The following is a 13,906-nucleotide window of genomic DNA, read 5'->3' as shown; positions in this document are numbered from 1 at the left end:
ATGTGAGCCATACATTGAGGGTGATGTTTTAATGTTTGCTCTTATATATGGCCGTTCTCACAAATATTTGAGTATGTGTAACTGATATCGCACATACTGACTTCATCACTTACAGATATTGGTTGTACAAGATAGTCTAGTATAGCACGTCTGTCATTTATGTCATCAAGTGGTTTTGGATGAGTGTCACAGTGATTAGCTAAACATTTGCAAAATAGAATGAACTGAAACAAAGCAGACAATTTGTAGTGTCAATGATGATTTATTTTTAGGAGTGACAACTCATTCATTAGTGTAAATCCTTCCTCCCTATTTTAAGTAGAAAGAAATTTGTAATTCCATCACGTCTTTGATGACTGGCAATGGTGTGGACAATCTCTTTCTCAGAGTCTTCATCCAACATCTGGTCACGTGGGATTGGCCCCTCATAGTCCCATGTGACATTTGTCCTTAAACAGATATTATGCACTATTGAGCAGACTAATGTGATTTTGCAGACCTTGGCAGGTAAATCCAGTAGACTGCCATCTGATTTGTCCAGGAACCAGAAGCAGGACTTTAGTACCCCAAACATACGCTCTACCACATTGCGGGTTTTGGACACAGCCGCGTTGTATTTCATCTGTCGATCCATCTGGGGACTTGTGAATGGGGTCATCAGTTATGGCTTGCAAACCAAATCCCTGGTCACCTGAAAATAGACAATATTACAAGTCAATGACTGCATCTTGTGACTTAAGCATAACTACAACTGTATCATTTGTATGCAGGCATTATGAAACACATTTCATTTTAATTGATACTAATGTGTCAAATGTAATGCTAAACATTGCTTTATGCATGCTTGTTGTTAAATGTAGCATTATTTGTACATATTTTACAGCATGTAAGGGATACAAACATCAACAAGAGGGTTATCATGTTTTAGATAGAAGATTGTCAAGAAAAACAAGTTTGTCTATTTATATAAGCTAAATGTAAATTGGGAACTATGTGGGTATGTCTCCAACTTTAGATGAGACTCTCTTGCAGGCATATTGAGATATATGGGTTGGAACAGAGGCAGTAAGGTTGACACTCATAAATACATTTGACATTTTGACATATTTTCAACTATTGAGTGCTAGGTTGCCTACATGGAATGTGACGGCCTTACATAATAAAATATGAATTTACATGTCTTGTTGTTTATTTAAAGTTTCCATTGTTTGACATATGACATGGATATTTCACTTTGGAATAATCATTCAATTGTTTTTGCCATGGCAGGTTGTCTGGATGAACCTAGACTGACACATAGGAATAGAAATAGGGCCCTTTTCTGTAGGAGACCTAATTATGCTTGAAAGATTGACTTGGTCCAACAGACCAGTACAGTCAGATTTCTGTCAGTAAATGTATGTATGTGATATTTCAATATTTATGAATCAGTACTTATAGGCCTTGGTTCTTACACCATTTCTTGATCATAAGTATGTAGATGTTTTTGTGTTAATTACACTGTGATACATTTCCTTCATCACTATGTGATCTAGGGTTGTTCCTAGTGTATTCCTTCTGTATTGACATATCAAATCATTGTGTGACAATTACTTTGATTAAGTGAGATGCAATAAATGTAGGCCGCTTATCTATTACATTGATGAAGAATATCAATGTGCCTTATTATGAATGTGCGTTATTTGACTTTGAATGTTGTAATGGCTGGTGTATACCTGCCATTTGCACTACTAGTGTGACTTATGTACCTTCAGCACGTATTTGTTACATTATTTGATCCAACACTTTCGGTGCATGAAAGTCATTGATATTGATGGTCCTCTCACATTTGTGGTCCTAAGAAATTCATCAGCCAATCACCAGCTGCCATATGTGAAACAGATAATTGGGACGTGAAGATAGATTTTGACTACAGCATTTGGAGTTCAAGGGAATGAACATATATTTCAACCTTGATACACCATAGCAGGCACACACAGAACTCACATTTTTGAGGTTCTTTTAATCTTAGCTTCAAAACAATTGTCGGCCACATGATTTGTCACTTGCGGGCAATGCAATTACACTACTTGTGATTTTGCCAGCTTACACAGTCACAGGTGACAATACCAGGCACTATTTTTTTTTCATCCTTCTATTTCTGAATCGGTGAGGTAAGCCCACAATGAACTGGCTACACGTTAGAGTGACATACTACCACTAGGTGCACATCACACAAGATCCAAACACAAACACAGTGATGGGTATTCAGTCATTCATTTTAAATTAGGCAAAGCATTGGTAATTATGCTTTCTTTACCAATGAATAGGCCTTTCCCATATCTGTCATTCTCAAACTGCTCATTGATGAGACAGTGTTGGAAAACGTAGGCATCATGGACACTTCCAGTGAATTTTGCAAGAAGGTTTATGAAGAGTCTCTGATGGTCTACTATTGCTTGAACATTTATGGAATAATTATGTTTCTGGTTCCTGTAGAGGTGTACAGTGCCTGCAGTAGGTACAAATTGCACATGTGCAATATACGGCATCAAGCACATTGGGAAATCCTGCAATATTGTAGAACCCTTTCTAGTATTCAATTACTGTTGGTTAGTGTTGGGGAAGAGGCAGTATCAATTTTATTATAGCATCCAACACAGATGCGAGAAATGCAGATAATGCTCCCTAGGATATGCCTACCAATCTTGCCAATGTAGTTTAGAATGATGCAGAGGCTAAGATGTATACCTCAGACATTGATTTGATGTGTGCTGATATGGCATGGATGCTTGTAGTTGCTATCTGGAGACTTGGCTCTATCGTCTCCAGCAATTCCATGATGGACTCCCTCCCCAACTGTAGAACTGTATGAGCTCCTCCTCTCTGAGGTCAATGAGGGATATGCATTGGTGGAAAATAGGTTTCTTCATCCTTCACTGCCTATGTGGTTGTTTCCATGCGACCCTCAGTTGCAGTTTAACAACCTCCATTGACGCATTTCAACTTGTCATAGTGTTTTGTGATGGTGGGTAATTTTCACTACAAACACTGTGTCATTTCCTATGCCTGGGTTGCCGATGCGCATCAATTCTAGCTGGTGATTGTACATGATGGGTGATGCAGTGCTGCACTTATAAATACCACTGTGTTACGGTTGCACTGGATTTTGCAAAGGAATGCCTATGATGCATATATTAATTCCTGCATGATGCAGCAGGATTCGGTGCAGCTTTTGCACCATGTAATACTTAGAAAATGATGCACTTGTGCAGATGCAATGTTTTTTAAATGTAACTGACTGCTTGTATCAGCCTTACAACATACTCCATGATGCAAGGCCAGTACACACCATTGAAAAATATGTCCCTCAGTTACCACTATCGTCCCGGAATGTGTATCTGAGTGTACTGGTTCTCCATTGGCTGGGGCTGCACCTCTGAGTTTGGGAAATGTACTTTTACATAGACCACAGTGTATTTTCCATTGCCTTGTGTGCCTTCTCTTACATATTTGGTGCACTATGGTCTCTTGTACCTAACAGTGTGTTGTGACCTGATACTAAGCTGCATCATTTTTTGAAATATATTATTTTTGAGCTCCTCGCCTTTAGCGCATTCATTCTCGATGTCACTAATAATCTTATCAAATATGAACTATGCTGAGAGGTAACCAAGAAATATCCATTAGAGAATTCAGTCTCAATGTGACTCCTTGTGTACTATCAGTATGCCTTGTTTTAACTTTAATGGTCAAGTGTGATAATCAAGTTGTGAGGCAGGGCTTTTGTTATGGAATCCTTTGTATTAGTATTTTATTTTATTTTAAAGTTTTATAGAGCGCGAACTTGACCTGTGAGGGTATCAGAGCGCTTTACAGATTCAAGTTTACGGCAGGACATAACAAAAAGAGGAAAAAAAGAAATTAGTACGTCGGAGAGGTTACAGAATCAGGGGGTCGTAGGTGGGACTTGGTAGCATACAAGTACTGTACATTGAGGGATAGGATAAGCTATAACAGCAGGACAGAAATATTACAATAAACAAAAGAGTAATGTACAAGGACGCAGGACTAGGCAATAGTCTCTCAGGTGGCTGCGGGAACGAGTACAATATTAATAGCGTATGAGCAACTTCCATATTGTACTGACTTTTAAAGTAATATATTAGTGTCATACAACACTATTTTCTAAAGATAACATATAGATTACTTGTGGTTTAAATACTGATTATTCACAATAATGGCACTCTTGCTTATCCTTGATTTATAGAAAAAAAGCATTTTTCAAAACATTGTGTTCCCTTGGAATGTGAAATAAAGGAAACCGTATGTGGACAATAATTTACTGTATATTTACATTAATCAGTTCTTTAAATAGTGGAAATGTCTCTCAGCATTGTTATTATTTGATACTACATTGACTATTGATCACTATAAACAGAAAATCTATTTAAATAAAGTTGGGTAGGTTTGAGTCACAGTTAGAATCGTCATTATGTAGTGAATTATCAATATCTGTTTCACAATGATTGCTGGAACATAACCCTCTCTTAACATAGACTGATCTAAGCATGTGAATATTTGCAGCTCACTAATAAGATCGGAGACACAAATACATCGTCACAGTGAGAATCATCATTATGTAGTGAATTATCAAGACTCTATCTGTTTCACAATGATTGCTGGAACATAACCCTCTCTTAACATAGACTGATCTAAGCATGTGAATATTTGCAGCTCACTAATAAGATCGGAGACACAAATACATCGGGGCTGATTCTATTCTCTAAAGTGAGCGTGTGACCTACCTAATTAGTCCTTTTGGAGTTTGGCCGAACTGATAAATGTATGGTATTTACACTTTCATAAAAGGATTACGAGTCAATATAAGTGACATATTTTAAAGCTGCAATAGAATGTATAGAAAGTTGCACATACCATAGCAATTCATTTTCTCAGTTATTGTAATTAAGTTAGGTAGTCCAGGCTTAGAAGTCATCGGCTTTGAAATGAATACGAATTTAAGCTACATTTTACTAAGAACATCTGTTCAGGTTGACATTCATGCAGTGTTGTCTAAGAAAGAAAGAAGGGTTTCACTTTGCCTTATGGAATGTGGTCAGACTGGTTAGCAAATGGCTGGTCCTCCATAATAAAGTGACAGTAGCATAATATGAAGTGATGTGTTGCACAGCTTTAATAGCACATGTGTAATGTGTCACATGTTTTCCTTCTGTTAAAGATGGGCAAGTCAGAGAGGGGTGCGTGACGCTGCGCAAGATGACCGCTTGAGCTCAGGGCTCCGAGCCGCGTCAGGAGAGACGCGTTCATTTTCGTCGGTTTCAGACCTGCCCTAACCATCTAATGGGGCTCATTATGCAGTGGAATACCTCCTGAGGGAGATGCTTCTTCGGAGTTCTCCTTCTTGCATCTGGCTGTCTAAAACATCATGAGACAGGGTCTGCATTTCTTTGGCCGCAGTTTTGTTTTTCCCTTCTTTCCTTTTCTGACTAAAACAAACTCTTCTCTACAGTGGAATTTATTATGGTACTGTGATTTTTTCCTTAATTTTATTTGTGGACATTTACATCTGGACTCTGATCATTACTATAATTAATTCAAAGGGGTCTTTCTTGGTGCTGTATACTGACGCAGAATTAATAACATTTCATCACACATGTGCAGATCCAAACACTTGCTACACTCTAATAGAAGGATTACTACTGGTTCTCCTGTTTCGGATTCTGCATCCTTTACGCAACCTTTGGCTGATTTGCATAGCTCTGATGAGATGGTTCACTCTAATGTTTCAAAAACAATGCCCATCCCTGTTGTGCCATCAAAAACGCATTTGCCTTCTTCTGCTAACAAAAGGCCTTCTCCACCGAAACCTACTTCACCTGCTTCTTTGGACATAGTCCTGGAAGAAATGCGCAATTTGAGGCCATTCATTGAGGAAAACAATTCACGTTGCAAGTTTTGGATACTAAGTGCTTCTCCCTTGATTCTAGGGATTCTGTCGTAGAACAAGACGTCAGTGATCTGCAAGTTCTATAGGCTAGCGACGAAGGGAGGGAGAGCCTTCTCAGTACTGGTTCCCCAGTTGTGGAACAGTCTGCCTGGAGGGCTGCGCGAGGAAGGAAATCTCCTAAGATTTCGAAAAAGCTTAAAAACGCTATTGTTTAGGAGAAGCCTGAGCATAGCATAACCTAAATGCTGCTCTTTGCTCTGACTTCGTTATGTTGTTGTCCTGTACCATCTTTTCCTGGCGCTTAGAGACCTGCAGGTGATTAGGCGCGGTATAAAATTAAAATAACAATAACAATAAGAATAACAATAACAGGAGTTCCCTACACCAACAGTTCCCAGTTTATCGACAGAGAGGAGGGAAAACATGGCGGCCGGCTCGTTGCGGGTCGCGAGTGCACGGAGGTGGTGGTGCTTTAAAGTTGGGAACAAGGAGCTGTCTCTAGACCAGGAAACTGCGGAATATTGCGGAAAAGAAAAAAAAGATTGTGGAATTGGGCTGAGCTGAGCAGAACGCTTACCCGGTGCACGAAGGAGATCTCGTTTTGGTTCCCGGCGTTTCTTTCTCCCCCGCGTCTACCCGAGCGGCAGTAACGCATGGAGACGCATACCGCGGTGCCTGTAGGAGAGGACGGCAGCGAACCCCTGGAGGCGGGGTTAGTAGTTAGCAGAAGCGCCGCGGAAGAGAAGGGAGAGTCGAGTCTAGAGGTGAGCCTCGTAGCAGGAGTTGGAGCAGAAGCCGCTGTCGGCTGGACAAGGGCAGCCCAGGAGATAGGAAGGGGGAGAAGGGCGGCGGCAAAAATTATACTGAGAGCCGGGGGCGGACGTGGTAAAGGGCTTGAATATACACAGGATCTGAATGCTAAAGCAGGGAACAACAAACAGGCGTCTTTAAGCGAAGATATTTGCGTAAGCACTAAGACGAAGACGAAGACGAAGACGAGGGTGGACTCAGGAAGAACAGCATACACATTACGAAGTGCAGGTTTAGCTGTTACAAGCAAAGCAGAGCTGGGAGATATACAAAAGCAGCCTGAAAAGCCTAAAGAAAGGAAGGTGCAGACTCGAGGCAGATCACTAAAGCGCCATAACACAGCTTTAAATAAAAAAGAAAAGCTTAAAGTACTCCCTTCTCCTTCTCTTAACGCTTACTTTAAAACAATTCCAAAAACGCTAATTTTGCGACCAAACACTGATAAGGAAGGTTTTGAGCAGGACCAGATACTTCCATTAAGTCCTAATAGATATCAGGTTTTAGGGGAAGAATTGGGAAGTCTCAGTCAGGAAGAAGGGGAGGGAGAGGAGAATATGGCCGACGGAGGCGAGGAAGACAAAGCTATAAAAAGTTTATCTAGCAGTGAAAATATGGAGTCTTCTGGAGTGGTTGTGAGTAGCAAAGAGGCCATGGAAGGGGCACAGGAGTCCTCAATACAAGAAAATAGTAAGCACCCTGGGGATAATACAGGGCTGTCTGAACAAGAAGAGGTTAATCTAGATAACCCAGATAACTCAGAAAACTCAGATACATATATAGTTACCCTTTTGAGGAAACTAGATAGGGACATGAAGGAAGGATTCCATCTTGTCAGAGCTAATCAAGCAAGTATCCAGGCTTCCTGTAACAGTTTGGAGGCCAAGTTTAGTGAGTTAAATCAGAGAACAGAGGCTCTGGAGTCAGAGGCAAAGAAACTTCGCGAAGAGGTAGTCGCTAATCAGGTTGCCAATCAAAAAGAGATTGAGGACATTAAATTCTTAGGTAGAGCACAGGATGAAAGGATGGAGCGTCTAGAAAATATGCAGAGGCGCAATAATTTAAAAATCTTGAAATTACCCGAAAAAAGTGAGGGGACAGATATAAAAAGGTATGTGGCGCATATTTTGAGTACAGAGTTAGAGTTAGAGGTAGATGAAGAGATCATTTTTGCCGATATACAGAGGGTACATCGAGATCCTTTTAGGTTAAATGCAAACAGGACTAAACCAAGAAAAATTTTAATTAATTTCTTAACATACAACTTAAAAGAGAGTATCCTGTCAGCAGCCTTGAAAAAGAAATCTCTAACAGTCAATGGAGCAAAAGTAGAGATTAGATCAGATCTGTCTCCCGTAACGGCAAATAGGCAGTGGGAAATGGGAAAGAGAATAGAACCTCTAAGAAATCTGGGTGCTACAGTTCAGCTCAAATTTCCGGCTTTTCTTAAAGTCATGTGGCATAATAAGATGCACTCTTTTCGGTTTGTTGAGGATGTGGATGATTTTATTGAAAGATGTACAGAGTTGTCAAGAGAGGCATCTATTATAAATCAGGGATTGTAATGGCTAACCTTTTTGCAATAGCCAAGAGACAGACGAACATATAAAGATATTTTTGGTTCTAGAGAAGCACCACCACCTTTGCACTCACAAGGCCTATGGCCATAGATAGACAGGAAGGGTTTTCCAGAGGGAGAGGGGATGGGGGAATGGAGGGCAAAGAAAGGGGGTGGGGAGGGAAATGGGAAGGGAAAAAATAAAAATAAAAAAAATAATCCTCATAGGTCAAGAAGCCACAAGCGATGTAAAGATCAGTTGGTTCTTTAAGGAGAATGATGGGAGCTAATAAAAAAGAACTAAAAATTTTTTCCTGGAATGTCAATGGGCTAAGGGTGAAATCCAGGAGAAGGATTATTTTTAAATACTTAGAAGACTCACTGGCTCATATAATTATTTTGCAAGAGACTCATTTAAATGAAGAGGAAAGCAAGGATATGTTTGGTAGACAGAAATGGATAGCGTATAAGTATTATACACCTCAGACTATGGTGACTAAAGGGGTTGCAATCCTAGTTAGGGTGGGAGTGCAGTTCTCTTTTGGAGCTATGGCGGCAGATCCTGGAGGGAGGTGGCTCATAGTACAAGCCATGGTGGCTGGGAGAAATCTTGTGTTGGTTGGGTATTATGGACCAAATATCGATGATTTGGTCCCTTTGGATAAATTAGCATCAGAATTATTAAGTTTTTCTGGAGATATAGTTATGGCAGGAGATTTCAATACGGTTATGAATAAAGATCTGGATCGTTCAGGAAAAAGAGCACAGAGAAATGTTAAGATGTCTAACAGAGTAAAAGAGCTATTAACACAGTATGGAATGTGCGACATTTGGCGTATTAAATCGGGTCAGAAGGTGGGTTACACATATTACAATCAAAAATATAGACACAGGTCTAGGATAGACTATGTCTTGTTAGATTTGAGGATGGTGGAGTATGTTACAAATATTAATCATGTAGGGGTACACCTATCAGACCATTCAGCTATCCATCTGCATTTGACATTTGGCCAAAAAGTTTGTGAACCTGTTTGGAGATTGGATCGCACGACTCTGTTAGATCAAGAAGCTATAGAGATTATAGAAGGGGAATTGGATGCTTTTCTGAATGCAAATATAGACTCCGCCAAGCTAGATGTGGTATGGGACACATGTAAGGCATTTTTGAGGGGGAGGCTGGGAGCCTTAGGGGCGAAGAAGAGAAGGACATATTATAGTAGAATTTTCGACCTAGAAGAAGAGATCAGACAGAACGAGGCAAGGATTGTGGAAGAAGAAGAGCAGCAACTAAGAGACCAGGCTATCCTTGACATTTCAAAACTGAAGGTGGAATTAGCTACAGTTCTTGCAGCCAGAAACAAAGAAAAGTGGGACGCTAGTAGTTTGGCACATTTTAGCTATGGAGAAGGGTGTGGCAAACTTTTGGCATGGAAAGCAAAGAAAGATCGGGTTCGAAACTTTATTAAGGAAATTAGAGTAGATGGGTTAGATGGAGACACAGCTATTACAGACAGTGGAGAGATTTCAGAAGCTTTTTATGAGTACTTTTCCAGGATTTACAAGGAGGACTTAGTACCAGATCCACAAGTGATAACAGCATGGGTACAGTTAATAAATCCACTCCCAATTCAATATAAACAGATCCTAAATTCAGAGATCTCACTGATGGAAGTGGAAAAAGCTATTAAGAAGGGTAAGGGGGGTAAGGCTCCGGGACCAGACGGTCTCCCTTTAGAAGTTTATAAAACTCTGGTTGGTCTAATCGCTCCTTTTTTACAGCGAGTTTTTAACACCATCTTTAGAGGAGAAATAGCAATGCCAAAGTCCTGGAATGAGGCAGTAATAGTACTGGTCCCAAAACCCGGCAAGTCACCCAAATATTTAGACGCTTATAGGCCAATATCACTATTAAATAATGATTACAAACTGTTTACCAAAATCATGGCTGATAGATTGAGTCTAGTTATTCCCCTCTTAGTACATGATGACCAAAAGGGTTTTATGAAGGGTAGATATTTAAAAGAACTCACCTTCTCAGTGGTTGGCGCAATAGATATGGCGACAGCTTTTAATCTCCCTCTAGCTCTTATTGCCCTTGATGCCGCCAAGGCATTTGATCGTGTGAACTGGCTATATCTGAAGAAGCTTATTCAACATCTAGGATTGGGCCCAAGCTATACCAACACATTGTTATCACTGTACAGCTCCCCCACTTCTAAGGTGTTGGTAAATGGCATTTTGACACCCTCTTTCAGAGTAATGAGGGGTACCCGTCAGGGATGCCCGATTTCCCCTTTGCTATTTAATTTATATATAGAGCCGCTTGCTAGTAGGATTAGAGCCATGGATACAATAGCTCCCTTTAGGGCAGGCGAGTGGAACAAAAAGATCGGTCTATATGCGGATGACATTATTATTTTTACTTCAAACTTGAAAGAATCTACGGGGAATATTTTTAAGCTCACTAAAGAATTTGGCAAAGCTTCAGGATATGAGATTAATGAAAGTAAAACAGAACTAATGGCATGGAATTTAAATACCGAAGGTTTTAAATGCAAGAAGGAGATGAGATATTTAGGAGTGAGAATAACACAGAACATAGCAGAATTAACAAAAATTAATTTTTCACGGGTGAAGAAAGAAATAGGGGAGACATTGCGAAGTTGGAGTCATCTACCTCTTACTCTGTTTGGTCGCACCAATTTGATTAAAATGGTGATTCTACCAAAGCTTACATTTTTGTTTGAAACAATTCCCTGGGACTTTGACAAGAAAGGGCTTAAGAGACTACAAAGCGACATTTGTTCTTTTATATGGGCTTCTAAAGGAGTTCGCTTATCCTGGAAAAAAATTAGAAGAAGATGGGACAAGGGCGGGTTATCAGCCCCAGATTTTTTGTTATACGACTGGGCTTTTCGTTTAAAAAACTTGAGAGAACTAATGGGAACACCAAAGGCTACAACCATCGGGTTTATGTTTCTGGCTATGTTGAGTTTGAGTAACCATAATGATGACGGATTCATGTATAAATTTTCAGATCCAAAATACTTCAAAAAGGTGAAATTGAAAACTCTACGGGAGGCAGCAGAGCTCTGGTATAAAATTAGGAAACTAGCAAAGCTTAGCTATTTTGGATATAGGTCGTCTATTTGGGACACACCAGGCCCACTGTTATGGGTAGAAGATGCATTGGCTGTCCCGTTAAAAACGGCAGGTTTAAAAACGTGGGGAGACCTATTCCCTGAGGGAACGTTGATTGGTTGGATACAAGCTGCACAGGTGTGGGGTCAAGGACTATCTAAGTTTAAATATATGCAGATACAAAGTTGGGCAAAAAAGACGGATATTGCTGTAGGTCTCCAAAATGACTTTGAAGATAAGATTTTTTCTTCACAAACATTCAAGAAAGAAGTTGCGATGTGGTACTGGGCAATGGTGGAAATGGAAGATGGCCCTTTTAAATTGCCGGAACAACTATGGAGAGATTGCTTGCCGGACATCGCCACAGAAAATCAATGGCAAGTAATGATGACTATATTATATAAAACAGTAAAATCTGCAAATTTAAGGAGAAATGTTCTGTTTACCATCCATAGAGCCTATTGGACTCCTCGCAGACTATCGAAGTATAAGGCCGGAGGACGGGTTGAATGCCCAAAATGTGGAAATATAAATGTGGATGACTTGCACATGTTTGTGGAATGCCTAAACATCAGGGAATTTTGGGAGACGGTAAGCAACTGTCTATCACAATCAATTGGCCACATGATAGAGGTAAGCCATGAACTAATTATTACCGGGAGACTTGATCTATATGACAACAGAATGAATGATAAAGTAAAGTTAGTTTTTTATGGGGTTCTGCTAGCTCGTAGAGAAATTTGTAAAGTATGGGTAGAAGCCAAGTCACCGACACTCATAGATTGGTTAAAAAGCATGAGACACTTTGCGACATTAGATTCTAAAGGCCAGGTAAACAGGAAACACAGATTTTGGTTACTTTTTTTGGAGCACTTTGGATAAAAGGTAGACCTTTGTTTGGGTATAGGGTAAGAGAACAACACATAATGGAAAAATTCCTATGATTAAGGCCTCAGCCTATCTCGCAGGCCGGTGGAATAGGTCCGTCCTTCGTGAAGGCGGAGTTAAAGATCGGGTTGCGGCCTTCGGTCTGGTTGGGTCACTATCCATACAGGGTGGCATAGAAGACTGTGGCCCAGTCCGGGCTGGAGAGCTGCATATACTCGAACTCCACAGCCAGCATATTGAGATAAAAAAGCCCAGGGCGGAGACTACCGAACATGGGTGGCGTAAAGGCTAATGAGGATTAATAAAAACAAAAACAAATTAAAAAAAAAAAAAAAAAACAAAAAAAAAAAAAAAAAAAAAAAGAATAACAATAACAAGTTGTCTCATCAAGGATTCCATTGCTGGAGAAGGATATTACGCTGCTAAAAAAAAGTCTGCTGGGGATCTTGAAAATAGGAATAGGAGTAATAACCTTTGCCTGTATGGTCTTCCAGAGGGTATTGAGAGTGATGACCCTGTGACCTTCTTTACCTCTTTTCTTCTAAAGCTTCTAGATCTCCCTGTGTCTGAATCTCCTAAAAACAGCGTGTTCATTGACTGGACCCTGGCCACTCCTCTTCATCCATATCAGGCTCGGCTCTCTTCTTCCTCGGGGCTGTGATGAGAGTCCTAATCCCGGCCCCACTGAACAACCCCAGTGCTCCGAGATAAAACACGAACGACTAAGGTGATACAGCGGGGCGCGGGAAAGGAAGGGAACAGCAGGGAGGGAGATCTGTAACGACAAAGAACACGCTATTAGAACACCCTACCTCCCTGACCTACACCAGTGTTCTACTTTTCTCCACCCACAACCCTTCCACTGCCCCTACTCATTACCTGTAAAGGAAAATACACAATGCCTTAGTCCAATGGAGACAGGGGTAGGGTATGGATTGCAGAACTGTGCCTGACTGTGAAAACAAACATACACAAGATTCAATCTCACTGGTTCAGTGTACAGATTCGTGATTAGTGCGCTATAGAGATTACACACCTACCCAGAACAATGCTTGAAAGTCTTTACATAGGATACCACAGTTCCCTTTATTTGCGTCCACTACCCCTCCTGTCTCCTGTTATTTCGGGAATAAAGAAACAAGTATGAACTCTGCACACCAGCAGCACAATCTTCGCAACTGGGTCACAGTGTTAACTCACTCTGTGACTCTCTCTTCCTTGGTATACACTCTCCACATATATATAGGAAGTACAGTTTATGTGAGGGATACCAGTAACGAGGCTCAATAGGGTTCACGTGAGTCCTATCGTTACTGTGCCTGAAGGCGCTTATATACAATATGTACAAGAGGTGACTAGGGGTTTCCGTGGGGCTACACAAGTCACAGGACTTGTTTCCGGATCGACCACACCAAAATCCCCCTAGTTCAAACTCTCTCTTTGAAGTTCGTGAACTTCCTAGCAACACTCTCCGAGTGATGCTCCTAGGAACCAGGCAAACTGTGGGTGTGTTGTTGGGATCGACACTACCAACGCCCCACACCACACAGCTCTTGATTACT

This window comes from Lissotriton helveticus, chromosome 4_1 (genome assembly GCF_964261635.1).
Source record: "Lissotriton helveticus chromosome 4_1, aLisHel1.1, whole genome shotgun sequence".
NCBI lineage: Eukaryota > Metazoa > Chordata > Amphibia > Caudata > Salamandridae > Lissotriton > Lissotriton helveticus.
The sequence above is the reverse complement of the archived record's forward strand: the minus strand, read 5'-3'. Positions refer to the sequence as shown.